This window comes from Dunckerocampus dactyliophorus, chromosome 7 (assembly GCF_027744805.1).
Source record: "Dunckerocampus dactyliophorus isolate RoL2022-P2 chromosome 7, RoL_Ddac_1.1, whole genome shotgun sequence".
Taxonomy (NCBI): Eukaryota; Metazoa; Chordata; class Actinopteri; order Syngnathiformes; family Syngnathidae; genus Dunckerocampus; species Dunckerocampus dactyliophorus.
In genome coordinates, this window is record NC_072825.1 from 18,814,147 (window position 1) to 18,830,756 (window position 16,610).

The window sequence follows — 16,610 nt, forward strand, 5'->3', positions numbered from 1 at the left end:
GTGCGTGTGCGTGCGCGTGTGTGTGTTGGTGTGAGCAGCAGATTTAGCTTTGACAAAACCCCAGTCTTTAGAGGGATTATCGTTCCATCCCCAGACAGCAACACGCTGTGCATTTGTGGAGGTAATATGCTGACCTGTAATCGACAGACAGACAACAGACTGAGCCCGTTGTTACGAATAGTGTGTTTACATCTATACCTGGGCCAGGGCAAATGAGGAGAAGAAAGTAATATCTTCAGGGACTTTTCGACCCAGTGTGAAACATACCATGCAAGTGCTCCAATCCTGTGAATTTTTTATCCGCTGCTACTGTTATGTGCTTTTCTGGCTGATTTGTCATGCAGAAGTGAGCAGTGCACTTTCGACTTTTATTAAAACCCTAAAGGCCAGCGTACAAGCAGCAACATTGGACGGCACTGTGGAACACAAAACAAATGATTTGGTTCTAGACTCTTTCCATATTGTCAATATCATCAAGCCATGTTGTCTTTAATATAGAGTTATCTTAAATGTTTGCTGCAAATGTTTATTGCATTGCACCTACAACCAATTCTGCATTGGAAAAGATTCATATTTAAAATCTAGTCCAAATGATTTGATGCAGGCACCAGTTTGAATTGTATCGTTCTTTTATTATGACATAAGTAAAATGCATCTGTTTTTGGATGGACCCATTAGTAAGTTACTAAAACCTGAGACAAATAAAGTACAATACATACAAAAGCCTCTTTACACAAAATAGCCTCTGAACCGTGACAGAAGATAAGGCAATAGGCCATCTTTGCTTTTTACCCAGAACCATAAGAACAACAAATCTGTGGCTTTGCCCATAAAAATTTAAGCAATTTAAACAAAGTAATTGAAAAAAAGGTTGATGTTAGCAGTGACAGCTATGGGTCAGTACTTAGGAGCCTCGGTTGTCAATCGGCCCAGGTTTTATATGATACTTTTGTCAGGAAAAATATTGCCTTGGTTCGCATGCACTGCATCGGTTATCATACAATATTGCGCATAACAAACTTCTTACCCATGGCATGTTGAAGTTTGTGGTACAGTTGTCCCTAGTTTATCACGGTTAATTGGTTCCAGACCTGACTGCAATAAGTGAATTTCCATGAAGTAGGATTCAATATCAATAAATGTAATATTTTCGTAGTTACAGCATATAAAACATTACAACACCTGGACAACACCTTACATCAGTGATTCCCAAACTATTTACGTATTTTGCAGTTTCATGAGCACTGATAAATAGCTAAGTTATTTTCCTTCATATCTTTTATTCCAGTTTGATGTTGGCATCCTTCCATATGAATGGTTTGCATTTGAGCTTCACTGTTTTTGTCCATTCACGATGACTATGGTAAGTCTGCATATTCATTTTATCCCAAATGGAAGGGGAAGGTTTAACAATCATGATAAAGCAGTATCCGAAGTACAAAAATACACACAACCGACGACAAAGCCTCATTTTCGGGGGGAATCCCCACTCACAGCGACAGTGAGATGAAAACATGAAACACTCTTAATGCACAAACTAATTAATCATCAAACTTACTTATTTGTACATACGATGTGCACAGAGCAATGAACAACTTTACGCTCTGTCCCCTTTCTGCTCCGTTCTGCTTATGTCGTGAGGTGTTCAGGTGCACTCATAATTGTGTTAGGAGCTAATTTGTTTTACTTTTTATTCACGTACCCCCATGACAATTGGTGTACTCCTGGGGGTACGCGTATCCAACTTTGGGAACCTAGGTTTTACATCACATTAAGCAGGCAATGGGATCACTGCAGGGACAAAAGATGGCTGCCGCTAGCTTAGCAAGCTATCGAGCTAACTAGCTAGCCTCTCTAATTTACTTATTCTAAACTTAAATAAGTTTTTCAAACAGAGTGGGGAAGAAGGACAAAGAAGCCAAAAACTTACCACTTCCACACAGAATGAGACGAGAACCTTTTTTTTTCAGCCATGGCATGTCGGCTCGGCTCTGCTAGCTCAATAGCCAGTGTCCATGCTGTGCGAAAGGTAATGTACTTCTGCCACTTACTGACCGAGAGCTCGGCTGGGACCAGGAGAAGCTCGGCAGGGACCAGTAGAGGACCGAGAAAAACACATGACAGGACGAGGAAGTGGGAGAGCGTGGAGGAGTGTCGCATGCAGAAGGTTACACATTGTAGGGAATTTTTAATGCATGCACACACGCGCACGCACGTGCACACAAATAGTTCAGTTCCAAATGTGAAAATGTGTTCATGGTGTTATATGGTGTAAATAAATTGTTATTTTGATGTTTAATAAAAAAAAACCTATATTGTTTATGTTGTGGTATAGTTGTTTAGATATTTGAGCTGTCACAAAAGCAAAAAAATATTTGTGTCAAAGTGAAAGTTATGTTTGAAATGTATCTTTTCACAAAAAGCTAGTTTTCTCCATTTTGTAGTCGCCAACTGATATTTTCCTGAAACTTGCCTATGTTCTACTGCTGATTACTAAAGAACGGAAAAAGGGTAGATTTTTTTTTTTTCTTTAATGAAAGACGGGAGTCGGAAGGTTCCATGTTTATGTAGCCACAGAACGCAATATTCTGTGTGCCTTGAAAGATTAGTCAAAATCGTCTAAAATGGTCGGTGCTGAAGGGGTTGTCTTTTGAAAAATGGCTGGTATTGAATGAGTTAAGGACTATCAAGGGGAAATCACATTACACTCATTCTACTGTATGACTCGGCTATGGTTGCTGTACATGTGCATGCGACCTCTTCCAATTGTGCTAGAAGAGGGAAAGTGTACTGAACTTGAGTGTGGATCAGAGTACTGAAATGTGAGACTTTATGTGTTAAGTGGGCCCAAGCATGGTATAATTGCCTAGTGTGAGTACAGCATACCCATAGATTACAGATGGCTTTTATTTGATCTGTCTCATTCATTCACTCAGTTCACTTATGTTTCTTTCATTATTCCATTCCATATTCCATAACATTGAAAGTTGTGTCCGACTGCTTGATTATGATATCATTGATCAGATTGGTAGATTGGAAATGTCATTTTGATCGGATTTCACCAGTTGCATATTGGCTAATTATAGGTGTCTCGTCACATACGTGTGCTTTTACACAGCAACTGCCGTTGGCCAGAAGAATAAGGATGCTTTAACCTAGAGCACTCGGGTTCCATACCCACACATTGAAATACAAAATGACAACTTCACCCTGTCACTGTGAGAGAATCACTACAAACTGAAGAGAGACTGATATAAGGCGCTGTATAAAACATTCAGCTTGTCTTAAGACCGTCCTTCTCATCCTTTTTACTTTTTATCCCATCTCCGTGTCTTGTCTCACTCACAGTTTCCTCACTGTTTCCATTCTTTCTTTTCTGCCCATCATTTACACTCATGTCACTTTTCCCGTCTTCATCTCCCTATGTTCCCTCCCCAGCTCTGCATCCCCTCCTTCAAATGTTCTGCCTGCTGAACAGTCATAAAAAATAATTTATTCCTGTCCCCCAGTGTGGGGATGTATTAGCATGCCAGCAGAGCATGCTAAGTTATCTCGGAGCTACAGGCGCTGAGTGGTAATACTAAGCTCAGATAATTTGCAACAGGACGACCACGGGATGTCTGTGGCTCAGAGAATTAGAACTGTCCCTGCAATTCGTCATGCTGGGACTAATGTTTAACTGCACTGTAATTTACTGTACTGAAGTCACAGAGTACAGTAGTGTGTCCTGTACGGCTCAATGATATGCACATAGGGAACACCAACCAAAATTCAGCACGCAAGGGAAATTAAGCAACATTATTGTTGCTGCATTTTCTCAAAGCTCCTGTTTTCCAATTTGGACTCTTTTTCTTTCAAATCACACGCCAAATGCTTCTCAAAAATCCTACTGAAAATGTTGGAAAGGTGGTGTCTACACTGCGGCATTGTAAAATTTGACTTCAGTTGGATTAACCTTACAAATCGTTCAGGAGAGACTTTCCAAACATGTACGACATGTTTACATGACAATCACCCAGTTAAAAAGGTAATGTACTGTAAATATCTTCTCTTTTATGTCTGCATTTTACTGAACATCCTCTATATACATATTAAAAGGACAGAATCATAGTTAAACAGTCCATTAATATTTGATTGCACTGAAACTCTTATCTGAGTGTAATGACAGGCAGATCCCGTATTGAGTACCTAGTCTGTACACATACTATTACTTACAGTAAACACAACAATGTCACAAATTAAAATGTAATGAATGAAACTTTCTTTTCTTGATATATTTAGGTCACGACAATAAATACCGTGATTTGTTTTTCCTCATGTGATTGAATGAATTACAAAAGAAAAACGTGTAATCTTAAGCAGCAATACTTTAATAAAGACTAAAAACCATAAAACCTAAAGCTCTCTATCCAATGTATCACATTAAGTTTTAATTGAAAGAATATTTGACACTATGCTTACAATGTTGCCAAATCTGGCGACATTCCAAACGCTCAAACATATTTTCTCAATAAAAATTTCTAGCAACTTTTTCTGGCATCGTTGGAGAGTTTTCTGGTATCTGGGGACTTAAAAGTGAAAACACGTATTGTTCTGCACTTTCTGTTCTCACTGAGCAGCAGTGAGTTGCTGGTGAGAGGTCCACCCTGCCCCAAAGCAGTCAGAAGCTGTCAGTGCGCAGTCAGCTTCCGCGGCACAATGAGATCATAGTGGAGCCCTACGCATCCATGAATCACGCATGCGCAAGGCATGATGCTACCAGGGTGGATCTCGCCCTGTTTTACAGAGTGTGATCTAAGACATACATGTTTCTTAATCTTCATTAAATTACTACTCATTACACTCAAGCCTCATTCAGACTCGATCACTTACCTGTCAGAGTGTCAGAGAGAAGGTTGTGTGAAAGTAGTCCTAACGCCAAGCTAAAAGGTGGAGGCTGGAGGCGAGTCCAGATGTAATCATTGTGCTTTCTTGGCTTTGAGAGGCGTTGGCTGAGATAAAATATTAAAATTATGTTATTTTGATGTGGTGATGGTTAATATTAAATTAACCAAGAATCAGGTTTATACAGTATATATAGTCTAAACATAATTAAGGTGTTTTTACTCACTTTTTGGCACTCCTACGAGGTTGTGCTTTTGTATGCAAATAATAAGCAAATTAGCCAATGGCATCATCTAGCGACTTTGAGGACAGCCAATAGCTACGTTTCTTACTGAGTTGGCAACAGTGTATACTTAGTATTGTTAGGCTATTTGGTCCAGAATGATTGGCCGTTAATACTCTGCTGCTCTGCTCCAACGCAGAAATATGCTTTTTTGTTATCTCAAACAGAATAAAGAGCTTAAATTAGTGTGATAGCAAAAGCAGATGGATGAGATGCTGTGAAACCAGTGCCCATTTTAATGAGCACTCCAGCTTAGCCACACATTTAAGCTTCATAGCGGGAAGATGACACAGATTAACGTGCTAATGTTGTCCTGTGTAACTCAGTGGATCAGCTTTAGAACTCATCTCCCACTGAGACAACGCACAAAGACTCACTTCCATAATACTCCCCCCAGATAAGTAAACGTTATGAAAATTTAACTGTATTTGATAATGGTATTACAGATAAGCAATGTAATTACGCAACACAAAGTAGAGCAAATGCAATGATGCTAGTTAAAGGGTTCTTGTCCTCAACTTGATCTTTCTGTTTCATTGAGAAATTCGATAACTGGGTCTTGAATGTAAAAAGTGTCATACGTATAATGTAGGGCAGCATATGGAAAGTCCTCAGAAAAGCATCTTATACTATAAAGTAGTTCAAGTACTTGTATGAAGTAGTAGTAGTCAAATTCCCTTTCCCAAAGTCAGCTGTGATAGGCTCCAGCTTACCCGTGAACATGGATGGATGTATATCTCCGCAATGGACAATACTATAGACATGAAACTTGAATATACTTTAGAAGAGTCAGTGTACAGCTTTCATAGCAGTACACTGTATATAACAGCCATCCCTCACCACTTCCTGGTTCGAATTTCGTGGCTTCACTCTGTCATGTTTTTTCAAACATGTATGAATTAATAAACCATGGTGTTTTGTGGTTGAATTCGGTTGAATTACTGGTCAAAATTATGCATATTTAAGCAAATAGTATGTCAAGCATAAGAATGGCTAAATGAACTAAAATACGTATTAAATACAGTGGTCCTTCATTTATTGCGGTTAATTGGTTCGAGACCCAACCGCGATATTAATAAACGGAATATTTTCGTAGTTAGGGTATAAAAAAAACTGTCTATGACGTTCTAAAAACATTTTTTAACATTATTAGAGCCCTGTAAACATGAAATAGCATCCCTATAGTCACCTTTATACTGATATTACCTAATATAGGAGACATGACAAGCAATAATGACACATAATAACTCATCGTTAGCATTGGGGAAGTTCCTTGGTGTTGTAGTATCTCGAGTCTAATGTGGGTCGATCGTGCATGACATAAAAAAAAAATAAACTTCAGCCTTTCATCCATCCTCCCGATGATGTTTGTCACTTCATTGATATATACATGCTAGTCTAGGGGCCTATGATTTCTGCATAGTATAGTATCATAGTATCTATGATACTATGTTACCATAGGTATGATTAGCAATGGTGTAGACATATAATGTACAAATTAAATATGAGAAGCAAAATATTAGAAACTCCTCTTGGCATGATGCAGTACAGTTCAACACCACAGATTTAATTATTTAATTCTTAATTAGCAAAAATTCAGGTGGCGGACAACAGTGAAGCAATAAACATGGCTGCACAGTGGCCGTACTAGCAGAGTTCAGTGTTCGGCCCCGTGCATGCCACAAAGACATGCACACACCCTTTCCTGTTTCAACAGCTCGACATCTTTTTCCGAACACACACACATCTACTATCCCTGCTAACCCTGTCTGCATGACTCATCAGCTGCCATTCTCGACCACTGACCTACATCTGTCCTACCTGTGTGTCACCATACTGCTGACTGACCCACATTCCACTGATCCAGGCACTTCCAGGCAGTGACCTGCGTGAGCCACCCGAACAGCAGTAGGAGTATAAATGCTGTTTTCTGGTGTGGCATTAGCAAGTGTAGCTCAATTATTGATAAACTACTCAAACGTACCTGTCACTCTCACTTTCTTTCCTGCTGAGCTCGGTATTTTAAGTCTTCAATTTGTTCAAACTTATTTTCAAGTAATTTGGAGGAAAAGAGAAAGACAGTAATTAAAACTCGCACAAATCGAGCATCCTGGCAGAGATCGTGCTCAACCTTTGGGGCTCCAGTGTATGAGTTGCCTTATATGTTGAAAGGTTAGCAGCCGTATAGGCTTTCAGCTGTCATTTTAAACTTTCAATATGTCATAAAACATGTCCTCTGCATGCCACACAACCAAATTTGTGTTTTTAATAATTAAATACACAAAGCGTCGAGCACACATCTTTATGTCTCCCTATAGTGAAAATGTGATGTTGCAGGACCATGCGGCCTGCAATGCAAAAAGAGAGACTGGAGGCGGTGCTTGGATGCTGACAAAAAACACTGCTTGCTCTCATTGGTTCTCAATGACATCATTGATAAGGGGCTGCAGAAAGAATGGAAATAGTCTCTCTCACTCTCCTTTACACACATTATTAGCACTGATTAAAAATTATCCTCCATCAACCACTCATGACCTTTGCCAGTACAATCAGGCTTGTCTGATTTAACTTCAACCAATAAAATTATGCAAATAAATTATGCTTTGTCTCACCTGTTTCTCACAGAAATGAAAAGTTTGAGCCCACAAAAGCAGTGGCAACAAATGACACTTAACAACTGTGCCTCTTTGATTCAAAACGCCGTACAAAATGAGCATGTAGTCTGAAAATGTACACCTGAGGATATGTTTGCCAGAATGCAACAAATAGAGATGCTAGTTGGCCCACAGCCTTTCACTTTACAAAACACTGGCCTGCCCATACAATACCAATTACGAATGAGCAGGGGACGGAACAATGCAACATGCAGATGTTGATCTTTTTACATACACTAGGTCTTTATGATTTTTATGTATTTTTGAAGTGTATTCCAAAAATGCGTTAGCCAAAAGAAAAATCAATTTGCCAACGAGCATGACTTGCGTGTACCAGTTGTTGATCAGCCCCAAGCAAACCTCGCAAGACCAGCATGCTTACTGCAAGTTTGTTTTTCCTTTAGAAAGTATCCGGAACTGAGGCGATCCGCGCTTTTTCAAGGCAAATCATTAAAAAATGCAACGGCAAGGCCTAATTTTTGTAACCCTTCCTTGATAGTATACTGTATACATTTAAAACCGATGTGATACTGTATCTGGAATCTGTATATCTTACTGGTTTTGAAATTTCACAAGCCTTTGACTTGATCATGTAGGATTCCTTATTTATAAATTGAACATTTTCATAGCTAAAGCATATAAAACCTGTTTCGTGCTTGTGTGTTTTGCTATAAATGTGTTCCCTTGGGGAGCTGAGTGGCGGGCAGACAGGAAGTGACGTCTAGGGTTCAGAGTACAGTTTTAGCTTGTGGCATGGGTTCCGGCCGCAACAGTAGCATGTAGTTTTATTTAAGGATATTTATTAGGGATTATTGTGCCTGTTCATTCAAACCTGCAGTAAAAGCCTGGCGTTGCGGTGATGAAGTTAGGTGTGGGTGTGTCTCACCGAACATTACAGTAACATTACTGTCACCTAGTGACCACTGTAGAACACTACATATCATTCACAGTGTATTTGAACGTGCCTTTTGAATGCCTTATACATGTATTTTAGATCAATTAGCCATTATTATGCTCGAAAATGCTTAATTTAGGCAAAAAAAAAGTTTTAATATGCATATTTTTTTTACTAATAATAGGCCGTGTTCAACCCCGAAACAGCATCATTTATTCATTAATATATTTTCTGAAAAACCATGATAGAGTGAAACCGAGAAATTCGGAGCGCTAAGTGGTGAAGCATGACTGTAATGAAAAAGTTGTAGAAAGAGTCTCAGTTTAGTAAATGCGGTCACTTACCTATTATGAAGGCTCAAATTGCAATATTCTGCCATCCTGGGGAGTTTAAGCCAAAGTGCAGAAGGAAACCATCACATTCTTATAATCTCCAAAGTATATCCAGGTTTTTACATTTCCGAGTATGCCTTGAATGCATCCCTCCAGGCAAAGCTGCTTCTGCTCAGGTTTAAATCCTTAGGAGTTCTTCATCGTTTCCAAAATAAAAGTGTTCTGTCTCTTAATCCTTAAAGCTTCTTCACAGATGACTCTGGAGTTCCTCCATCCTTCTCCACAAAATTTGGAAAATATTTCTCTGTCAGTCTGGCTTTAGGGATCCAGCTAAATTCAGGAATGATAAGGGGAAAAAATGAACCGTGTGTTGGTGAAACAAAATGGTACCATTTAAATAATAATCATAACAACAACAACAACAATAATAATAATAATAATAATAATAATAATAATAATACTATATGGAGATAAATATATTGTATTGGAGTTGCCAATTGGTCAAAAGTTTGCACAAGTTGGGTGAGTTTGAAACTACTACTACTAAGTTGTTCAAAATGCAATATTAATATTAAATAAATTCTAAAGTACAACTACAATAATTGCTTTAATTGGATGCAAAAAAAGAGAATCCTGCTTATCTTTTTCCGATTTTAACTAAAGCATTGGAAGGTAGTAAATGCAAACATTTAGCCACACCTTTCTTTGTCTAGAAAATATTTAAATAACATAAAAAATAAGGTACTGTAATAAACTTCAACTTAAGTCAATCATTTGTCGTTTTCAGCTCCCTATATGCTTTATTGTTTTTATGTTTTTAAAAGTAAAAGTAAAATTCACTTTGGGTGTTAAAAAAAAAACTTGAAAATAATTTGCACTCCTTGGAAATCTTCTTTGGCATCCAAAAACCTGTTTCCAAGTGGATTTGGGCACCTTCCTGATAGTTTTCTTTGCATGGACTGAGAACAAAGGAACCTTTACTGTAACAAAGAAGCTGCTGCGCTTGTACCTGTTGATCTGTTTCCAGTAAACAAATGTGAAGTTTTGAACTAATATTTAAGTTGGATGTATTTTACACATAATTCTTTAAACGACAGTGTCTGCAAAGATGTTTGTTAATTCGTGCAACAAGTTCAATTGTCTTTCCTACTGACTTGACACCTGATTACATTGTTCTGAATTCCCCCAGTGAATTCGAAACTTCGCAGGGACACGAATAAAAAGAACTAGCTGACAAATTGAGCAATCGATTCATTTCATTTGCATGATGACGATGATGAACTCCATGCAAACTGTCAATTAAATAACTAGGCTTTTTTTTTTCCTCAAAAAAGTCGCATTCGCTATGAACTTCTGCCGAGCATCTGCTTTGTCTTGAGAGTCGCACCATCCCGAAGAGACAAAATTCGGCAAGGAAACAAACTCATTCTCACTTCCATTAAAGTTAACAATAACGAAGTGAATGAAACATACTGTGTGATGGTCATGATGAAGTCCGTTCAAGTAGTGTCCAAAAAGCCTGAGACAGAGCATCAGACAAAGGAAAAGAGGACCGCTCTCTCTCTCGCGCTCTCTCTCTCTCCTGGCTGCCACTGTCTGTCTACGTCGCTCTACCTCCGCTGCTTTGTGCTCAACTTTGTGCGCTGACGCACCAACAAGAGCGGTAACTTTTACTGGAAAAGAACACACAAAATCCCTCCGGGAGTGCACACATACACACAGAGAAGTATTTATCTTGGAGGCAACTCACTTGAAGGTGCTCTGCTCCGTGCGTGTGGCCGTGCGTCTTGGAGGAGAAGAAATAAAGTTTGGAAGAACACATGCAGCTTTGTGTTGTGGAGTCCCCCCTTTGTCTACACGTGTGATAGATGGATGGGGCTCGTTTTGGCCGCGCCTAGTTCATTGCGCTCTCCAAACAAGAGTCCCGCCCTCTAAGTACTACTATGTGCAATAAAGACGGGCCATGCCAGTGACTTACTACACCAACAATCTTTTGGGCTTTTAAGTGATTTAGTTGTGTTATCTTAACACATAAACTTAATCAGACAGGAGTTGTATTGTCATACGCTCTTCTTAATGTGTAAATAGTAAATACAAACAAATGTTTTGATGAAGTCTTTCTCAATGTAATTTTAACTCAGTGGTAGTCTATAGGTCCTCCAATGCCGCGTCTACATAATCCACACTGAGCCAATGCTCTGCCTTTTATATTGTATACAGCTTTTCACTAATTCCAGTGGAACCTTGGTTAGCATCATTATTATGTTCCAGAAGGTCCGACTCTAACCGAAAAGATCGCTAACTGAATACATTTTTCCCTTAAGAAATAATGTAAATCCAATTAGTCCATTCCAGAAAGTCACAAATGTTAACACAAAACACATTTTTTGAGTTTTACAATTCCAGTTTTGCATACAGAAAACAATTCGAAATACATATAAATTTTATTTATATAAATGAATTTTTGACATTACTGATCCCAAAGACACCATGTGGCAGCAAGATCAACACCTTCCTCTTTAACACAATATTCCGGCTTTGCCATGAGTGATTTCTCGAATTCCATAGTGTTTCTCACCTCATTAACCCAAAATGGAGTCAAACAAAGTCACATTTTGATAAAGAAGGTGAGAAAACTATTAGTGTTGAAACATCATACAGAAGAGAGGTGGCGGACCTCATAGCTTGGTGTCGTGATAACAATCTCCTTCTCAATACAGATAAGACTAAAGAGATGATCATCGACCCAAGAACAAGGGAAAAGGAACCGCATAAACCCCTGTTTATTGATGAAACTGAGGTGGAGAGGGTGAAAACCTTCAATTTCCTTGGCACACACATCAGCGAGGACCTCACCTGGTCTCACAACACCCAACAAATTTTGAAAAAGTCCCAAAGGAGACTGTACTTCCTGAGAAGACTGAGGAAATTTGGCATGTCCACCACAATCCTGAGTTGCTTCTACAGATGCACTATCGAAAGTGTCCTTACCGCCTCCATCACTGTTTGGTACGGTAACTGTACAACACGTGATAGGAAGGCACTCCAGCGGGTGATCAAGACCTCACAGAACACTGTTGGGGCAGCCCTCCCCTCACTCCAAGACATTTATAAATCTAGAGTCCTACGAAGAACACACAACCTCATCAAGGACAGCACACATCCACAACACTCAATATTCACACTCCTACCGTCAGGCAGACGCTACAGGAGTTTGAAGTCCAAGACCACAAGGCTGGCAAACAGCTTTTACCCACAGGCCATCAGGCTTCTTAACGAAGCACCCACACACGCCGCACGCAACACACGCACACACTCATAGCACTTTATTTATTTATTTATGTATTTATTTATTTGTATTAATGTCTCTTCTGTTGTTGTTGCTTAATTTATTGGTATATATGTTTATGTTTCTTATGTTCTTATTCTTTCTTGTGTTTTCTTTCTTTTCTTGGGAGAATGAACAGAATAAGATTTCATGGTATAACTGCTGTTTTACCATGCACATGACAATAAAACTCTCTTGAATCTCTTGAATGCAAGAAATAACTCAAAACAGGAAGGTGGTGTTAAAGAAGGTGTTGATTTTGCTGCCACGTCATGTCTTTGGGAACAGTCATGTCTTCAATAAAGGTAATAAAGTAATAAAGTAACCTTAAATGTTCATTTATCCCTTTCATTTGTCATGTATATGTATTTATATTTGTTTTATGCATGTAAAACTAAGTCAATCATTGATGACATCATAGGAGAAACGGCATAGCTGACTTCCGGTTCCGATTTGTTAGCAAGCCAAAGATGCTAACAAGGACGCTTTGTGATTTGAAAAAAAACAAGCATATTAAAAACAGAGTTGGACTTACGCAGTGTATTAATATAATCTGTGTATTAATTGTATGTTAACTGGAAAATTTATTCAAACAGAGGCAAAATTTTGGCGTAAATTTTTTAAGTTAATCAAAAGACAGGCTAACCAGGTGGACGCTAACCAAGGTTCAACTGTACTACTATTGAAAGGTGGAAAACAGCACAGGAGTAAGTGCTCCAACCAGCTGTTTCCTGCAGCCAAGTGTTCAAAGTGTGTCTCCAATGTGTTTTTTTTTCAAAAATATTTCTGTTTGTGTGAATGCAATCCGACAGGAACTTCTCCGATATTGACTGTGATGCTCAGAGAACTAAATATGTTAGACACTTCCTGCTCCCTCTATTATCATATCAGACATATTGTACTGCATATAAAGGGAAATACTGAACGGGACGGATTTGACTCAATAGTCAAAACAGAAAAAGCAGAAATAGAAATAAAGAGAGAAATACTCATAGCACTACGACAAACCCATCCACTCCACCTTGAGATGAGAGTTGAGCAGATATGCTGACAGAGATACAGTCATGGCTCTCTTCACCCACCCTCTAGCAGAGCTCTTATCCCCCCTGCTGTGGTTTTACTGGACCACTGACTCCAGCAGCGAGCCTGTTCCGCTCGACTCTGCTCTGCCCCAGCTCATGCCTGCATGTCTCCCACTGAGGAGTCAGCTGAGCCATGCATGAGCCATGCATGAGCCTGCACACTGAACAGGCTTCATAGAGCTTGGAGGAGCTTAATGCACACACTGAGGTGCTGGTGCTCTTTGGAAATGTGCAAGATTATATGGCATACTGGTGATATTATGTCCATGCATGATACATATTTATGACCGGGGGTTAAGGAATAAAATAATATACAATAGAGATCACAGAATGACTGCTGAAAGGGATGTGAAAATATTTATATTAGTGTGGAGTCAGTAATTACACCCAGCCATGCACTATTGGGATAAAATGGATAAATCAGTGAATTGATGTGGCACTGCAAGGGCTTCAATGGTTGCTTGAAAAAAAAATCAGTTCAGGATTCATCAAGTTGTGCTGTGATCATTATAGCAACACCTATTTTTGTACACAGCAGCAGTACTGCAGTACATCAATATTTTTATATGTTTTGTATATGTAAGACAACTCTGGTACTGTGCATTTGTTACCAATTTACTATAGGTCTTGCTCCTGGAGTACTCTATTACAAACTGACATTTTGAACAAGTTCTACGTGCTGCATGCAACATTGCATAAAAATGAACAATCTGGACAGATGATTAAATGAATGCACAGTACAGGCCAAATGTCTGGACACACACAACACAAGTCATGGTCCCAACCCCATCAATAAGGCAAGAAATTCCCCTAAATAACCCTGACAAGGCGCACCTGTGAAATGAAAACCATTTCAGGTGACTACCCCATGAAGCTTATTGAGAGAACACCAAGGGTTTACAGCGCTATCAAAAAAGCAAAGGGTGGCTATTTGAGGAATCTACAATATAAGACATATTTTGTCTTAGACGTGTTCATTCATAGTTTTGATGCCATCAGTGAGAATCTACAATGTAAATAGTCATGAAAATAAAGGAAACGTGGTGTGTCCAAACGTTGGGGCTGTACTGTAATTCAATTCAATTCAATCCAAATACAATAATACAACACAACAGGAAATGGCCACCACTCTGCATAATAGGTCAACAGGCAAACCGTTTCTAATTTCACGTAGCTAATTAAGTGAACTGTATAGTATCCAAGAATATTACATCAGAATGTGATTGGTGCTCATTCAAAGCACTGTGTCTGATGGGAAAGCAGGACCAACCATCAAAAAGTCATCTGCGCTACATAAATCATCAAGGAGGAGGCAGACATACAATGTCTGCTCTCACTGTAGGGATATCCTTGTCCTGTCATTCATTTCATGCAATAAAATTTTAGCCATCACGCACACACACACTGTAGATATACACAGACTTAGACAGGCAGACATGCTTGTCAGCTTGCTGGAGGGCCCTTGGCTGACTGCTACTAAACCAGCCCTTCCCCCACAATAAAGATCTGTCTGGGAGAGGGGGAAGGGAAATCATGACTGTCTGAACATCAGACAGCCAGCATACAACATAACGTGCTAGAATACAATCTCTTTAAATACATGGCGTCAGAGTGTACTCAAAAGGGGCCCTGTGACAACAGCTGATGTGATATAGTGTTAAAAAAGATCCTCATAAAAGCCTCATATTTCTGGTATATTTCCGAATGATGCAAATGCATATCATACATTTGGATGAAAGCAAACCGAAACATGCTGCCTAATTGGCTGCTCCAGGCTGCACTTCGTATATGAGCTGTGTGATTTTTTTTATTTAATTGACTGATTCTGAACTTTTTATGGGTGATGCACTGTGAGTTGCAGACACACACGTCAGTCTTATCAGCAGATGTGACCTTGTGCATCACAGTCTGTGTTTGTTCACCAGACTGTGATCTTACCATCTATGCATCCATTGCTAATACAGTACATTGTGCTGCAGATCACACTCAGTGAAATGTTTATTTGCTGTGGAGCTATTTTTTTAGACTGCAAGATAACTGTCATCACTGATGCAGATTCGACTACATTTTATTCTACTGCCAGTGTGTAATATTTTATGTTTATACTGTAGTCAGTCAGTCATTGTTACTTCAGTATTTTAACAATTATGCATTTAGCTGTTAACCCTCCAAGCCACAAATGAATTTACAATGTATGAAGTATTTTGAGACAAGTGTAAAAGCAAACAATATAACAAAGGTGTTGCTGAGCAAATAAACACCAGACCGAGGCACTGTCCACAGGGAAACATTCCTGATTTTTTGTTTTGGCAGGTTGAAAAAAAATTGCGTCTACGCTGTGTCGGATTAGTAAATAGTTGCATCGGGAACGGATCACTGGGTGAAAACGGTGTATGGTGCTGTGAACAGACACATAGACGGAACCACGTGACACACCAAACTATAGAAGAAGAAAGAACGCAAGGCATAAGTCCGTCGTCTTCGTCACTTACAACGAAGTGGAATTACTTCTGCGAGTCGTTTTGGAGTTTGAGACAACAGACTATCAGGAGAATGTTGACTGGGGTGAGTAATGGCAGTCGATATTTTTAGATATTACGTTGGCTTGTCGTCAAAGCTCACTTCTGGTCATGTGACGGCGATGGCTCTGTGACATCAGCATTTTCAGAAAAAAGTGGAAACGACAGCCGGCGTTTTCAGATTTTCCCTGGGAGCCGTTTAAAAAAAATACAGTTTCAGGTCACTCAGAACGGCATTTCCATGTGGATGAAAGGCTGAACCGATAATATACGTTGCCGTTTTGAGCTGGAAATGTTTCCGTGTGGATAGCCCCTGAGGCATCCAGGTGTCAGGGCAATGCAACTAAAGCACATGTATGCGTGTCATCGATTCAATATCTGTGCAAATGTACACTACATGAATATTGTATCACATTGTAGCCATTTGTTGAAATCATACATTTCATTCAGTTTCTACTGGCAGATTGGTAAAGGATGTATAATCCATACAGACCTCCCCTAAATTTGTCAAAGTGATCAGATGAAAATTAGTGAAGACAAAATGCATTTAGTAATCCATTTACGACAAACAATATAACTATTGATATACAATAAGTTTGAAGTTTGATTTTTTTAAGTCTGTTGCATCTGAGG

The 16,610-nt window shown here is 39.1% G+C and overlaps 1 long non-coding RNA gene across 2 annotated transcripts in view; it reads right to left on the reverse strand.

The window, feature by feature from the left end:
• LOC129184975 (uncharacterized) overlaps positions 1-10,923 on the reverse strand; it is a 50,385-nt gene extending 39,462 nt beyond the window's left edge. The window contains exons 1-3 of one of the 2 annotated variants that reach the window (XR_008572018.1): positions 10,799-10,907; positions 10,522-10,721; positions 9,061-9,378 (exon numbers count right to left, since the gene is read on the reverse strand). This is a non-coding gene — a long non-coding RNA (uncharacterized LOC129184975). Of the gene's footprint in view, positions 1-9,060; positions 9,379-10,521; positions 10,722-10,798 lie in introns of both variants that reach the window. The other variant, XR_008572019.1, reaches the window with a different exon arrangement.
• Positions 10,924-16,610: the final 5,687 nt, after the last annotated feature.